Here is a 4,730-nt window from a genome sequence, read left to right on the forward strand (position 1 = left end):
TTTTCAAAAATTCAAGGACTAACCTGAAAATTATGAAAGTTCAGGGACTGTTTTGCGAATTCTAGATAATCAGGGGATGTTTTTGCAATTTCTTGAATTTTAGGGAGAAAAATAGCAATTTCTAAAGTTTAGGGCTGGAATGGATTGAATTCGAAAACTATTTGGACTAAAATGCAATTTTCAAAAATTTTGGACCACAATGAAGAAAATTCGAAATTAAAAGAATTGAAATGCAATTTTCGAACTTAACTTGGGAAAAATTGTGTATTTTTTGATAATTATTAGGGTCAAAAGTGGTGATTTTCGAAAATTTTGGGTAGATAGTGATATAAATTCTTTAAGTTTTGACACAATTGGATTTGATGGTATATTTGTCGCAGAAAAGTTATTTATTTGAAGTGTAGCTACCTATGCATTGCTGGATTCAGGAGCTACACAATCAATCATATCCGGGACGTTCGTAAAGTGACTAAAGATTATACTTGAGGATTTGGAATTGGGCTTTAGAGTTTTTATTCCTTCTAGTGATCAAATGGTAACATCGAGCATCGTGAAGAATTTGGAGCTTCGTTTACAAAAAGATGTGGTTTGGGCAGATCTTATCGTACTCTCAATGCCTGAATTCGACATCATTCTTGGCATGGTTTGACTATCTTCGAATGGAGCTTCGATAGATTTTCGGCAGAAGTCGCTATCTATTCAACCACCCAGCAGGAAATATTTTTTCTTTGAGGCAGCAAGGAACAAGCAAATGCCGCACATTATCTCCAGGCATCTGTGCGAGGAAACTTATGAGACGAGGCTGCCAAGCTTTTCTATCATGTGTTACTTCAGCACATGTTCCTGTCAGTCAAAGCTATAGGAGGTTGAGGTTGTCAGAGACTTCCTAGTATCTTTCATGAGAACGTTTCTGGCATTCCATCGGACCGAGAGGTGGAATTTTCTATTGAGCTTATTCCGGGAACAATGCCAATTTCTAAGGAACCCTATCGTCTAGCACTCGCTGAAATGAAAGAGCTGAAGGATCAAATTCAAAAGTTTCTGGACAAGGGTTTTATTCTCCCGAGTTGTTCTCCGTGGGGCGCACCATTATTATTTGTGAAGAAGGATGATAGTATGCGAGTCTGCATTGATCATAGAGAGCTGAACATAGTCACCTTCAAGAATAAGTATCCCTTGCCTAGAATCGAATACCTATTTGATCAGTTGCAAGGAGCATCGATTTTCTCGAAGATAGATCTTCATTTCTGATACCATCTGCTGAAGGTGAAGGAGTCCAATGTTCATAAGACGACTTTTAGGACTCGACATGGGCACTGCGAGTTTATGATGATGCCATTCCGGTTGATCAATGCGCCAGTGATCTTCATGGATCTCATGGATTGCGTATTTCATCCGTATCTATATCAGTTTATCATAGTATTTATAGATGATATTCTGATTTACTCGAGGAGCAAAGAAGAGCATAGTCATCACTTGAGAACGGCACTACAAATACTGCAAGATAGAAAATTAATCGCTAAGTTCAGCAAGTGCGAGTTTTGGCTCAAGAGAGTAGCATTCTTAGGCCACATTATCTCTAGACATGGAGTTTAGGTCGATCCTAGCAAGGTCGAGGCAGTTAGAAAGTGGCCAGTACCAAAGAGTGTAACCGGGATCCATAGTTTCTTGGATATAGCTAGCTACTATCGGAAGTTCATTCAAGGATTCTCTTCTATTGCAGTACCCTTGACCGTCCTGACGAAGAAGAATGCAAAGTTTATTTGGGGATCAAGCTACCAAGAAAGTTTCGAGAATTTGAAGCAAGTTCTGACTTCAACGCCAGTTCTATGAATGTCATCAAGGAAAGGAGAGTATGTACTCTATACAGACGCTTCGAAGCTTGGTTTAGGCGCAGTCCTGATGTAGAAGAACCGAGTGATAGCTTATGCGTCTAGACAGTTGAAGGTTCATGAGAAGAATTACCCGACTCATGACCTCGAGCTTGTAGTGGTAATATTTGAATTGAAAATTTGGAGACATTACATGTATGGCGAGAAGTGCAAGATTTTCATTTATCATAAAATTTTGAATTACTTATTCACCCAAAAAGAGTTGAATATGAGGTAACAAAGATGGTTAGCTCTGGTGAAAGACTACTGCGATATTAGCTACCATCTGAGTAAAGCTAATGTAGTTGCGGACGCTTGGAGTAGAAAGACAATTGTTATTGCTCAATTGACAGTTCAAAGACCATTGAAAGCAGAGATTCAGCGATTCGAGCTTGCAGTGTATGCAAAGAGTGAGGATCCTAATCTTTCTACTATGACAGTTCAGTCGAATTTGAGGGATAGAATCCGCGAAGGTCAGTCTTCTGATGAGCAGTTGTAAAAATGGAGACTGAGATATGAGTCTAAAGGTCGAAAGCTATACTACAAGGAGGATGACATAGTTTGATATCGAGATCGATTATAGGTCCTAGTGGAGATTCACTGAGAGATGTTATTATGAAGGAAGCTCATAATACTCCATAATCCATTCATCCTGGAAGTACGAAGATGTATAAGGATTTGCAGACATTGTATTGGTGACAAAGCATGAAGCGAGACATCTTGTGTTTTGTGTCCGAATGTTTGACATGCCAACAAGTTAAGACAGAGCATCAGAGGCCAGCATGGAAGCTTAAGCCACTTCCTATTCCCGAGTTGAAATGGAAAAATATTACTATGGATTTTGTAGTAGGATTGCCAAGGAATATCAAGGGGTTCAACGTCATTTGGGTGATAGCTGATCGTCTTATGAAATCAGCACACTTTCTACCTATTAAGACGACATTCACCATGACACAGTATGCAGAGCTGTACTTCTGAGAGATAGTCTGACTGCACGAAATTCCAGTGTCTATTGTTTCTGACAGAGATCCGAGGTTCACATCGTTCTTCTGGAAGAGTCTGCATGCAGTGATGGGAACAAAGTTGTTGTTCAGCATAACATTTCATCCACAGACTGATGATTGGTCCGAAAGGGTGATTCAAATTTTGGAGGATTTACTTCGAGCTTGTGTGATCGATTTTAAAGGAAGTTGGGAACCTAAATTATCTCTAGTGGAGTTCATCTATAACCATAGTTAGCAATCGTCTATAGGTATGGCTCCGTATGAGCCACTTTATGGGAGAAAATATAGATAACAGATACATTGGGACGAGGTTGGTGAAAGAGGGGAATTCGGTCCGCACTTGACATTGGGACGAGGTTGGTGAAAGAGGGGAATTCGGTCCGCACTTGATCAAGCAGACAGCAGAGCTAGTAGTCAAAATCCGAGATAGGTGAAAACTGCTCAAAGTCGCCAGAAAAGCTACGAAGACAAGCGATGAAGGGAGCTAGAGCTTGTAGTCGGTTACTACGTATTTGTGAAAGTAGTATCTATGAGGGGTGTTATGAGATTTGGAAAGAAAGACAAACTCAATCCGATGTTCATAGGACCGTTTGAGATTTTAGAGAAGATTGTGACATTAGCTTATAGAGTGGCGTTGCCACCGATGCTAACTGGAGTGCATAATGTGTTCCATATCTCGATGCTGCGAAAGTACATGTCGAATCCTTTACATGTATTTAATTATGAACCTCTGCAGTTGACTCCAAATATGTCCTACGAGGGAAGACCTATACAAATTCTGGATATGCAAGAAAGAAGGCTCCAGAATAAGGTTATTCAAATGGTCAAAGTCAATGGGCTAAATCATTTGAAGGAGAAAGCTACAAGGGACTCCAAATACTTGTATTTAATATATGGTTGTTTGACTCGAAAATTGCGGGGCGTGCTAGGCACGTGATCGTGCCAAATTTGTGAAATAATCTGACTTTGTTTACCAAATGTTGTAGGTCTCGATTCGGTCGTAAGTTCTAACTTTTTCGAAATGACTCAAAAGCACAAACAACAATAAAGAATATGCCAAAATTATGAGAGGAATCCATTAACAACATCAAATATCATTATGTTGCCATGAACTTGACCAATATTTTTACAAAGAAGATTGATGAACCTAGGGAACACTTAGAAGATTTTGCTACTGGAACTAGAAATTGACATAAACAGACATAAAATTGACAAGGAGTTCTGCAGAGTTCTTGCTGTAGCTTTTTTGTGTTGATTTGCCGATCCTATTTTTCATTCGTCCTTCCTGTTTTTGTTCAACTCTCTTGAGCAGTTCGGCCATCTTCCATGTAACGTACCGTACTTTTTACTACTTAAAATTTACGGAAAAATAAAAAATTTTCTTTAATAAAAGGCGAACCTTCAAAATTCGATAAAATAAACTGTTCATCCCCAAATATTGTTGCAACAAAGATCCCAAAGTAAAATTTGTCAAAGATATTTGCTTAAAATCTCGTAACCAATAACATAAATCAGAGTACTTTTAAACATTTTATAAAACTTAAAACTTGGCGATCCTCGGGTTTAGCCTCCCGCTCAGTCGAAGCCAGCTCCTTGGTCTCCACCTCTAGTCTCCTCAAATGCATCATCACCTGCATCGATCAAGTCTAGTGAGTCTAAAGACTCAACACGTATAAACTGGAAGTAACGAGTACTATGTAATAAAATCACATGCAACTTCAAAATAGAACGTACATACTTGAACTTGAACGTGCATATAAAAGCTTGAACTTACATACATACATAGACGTGCCATAACATGAAACTTTTCTTAAACGTGCTTGCATACTTGTACATACATGAACATACATAAACT

The sequence above is a fragment of the Primulina tabacum genome, chromosome 3 (assembly GCF_025594145.1).
Source record: "Primulina tabacum isolate GXHZ01 chromosome 3, ASM2559414v2, whole genome shotgun sequence".
Classification (NCBI taxonomy): domain Eukaryota; kingdom Viridiplantae; phylum Streptophyta; class Magnoliopsida; order Lamiales; family Gesneriaceae; genus Primulina; species Primulina tabacum.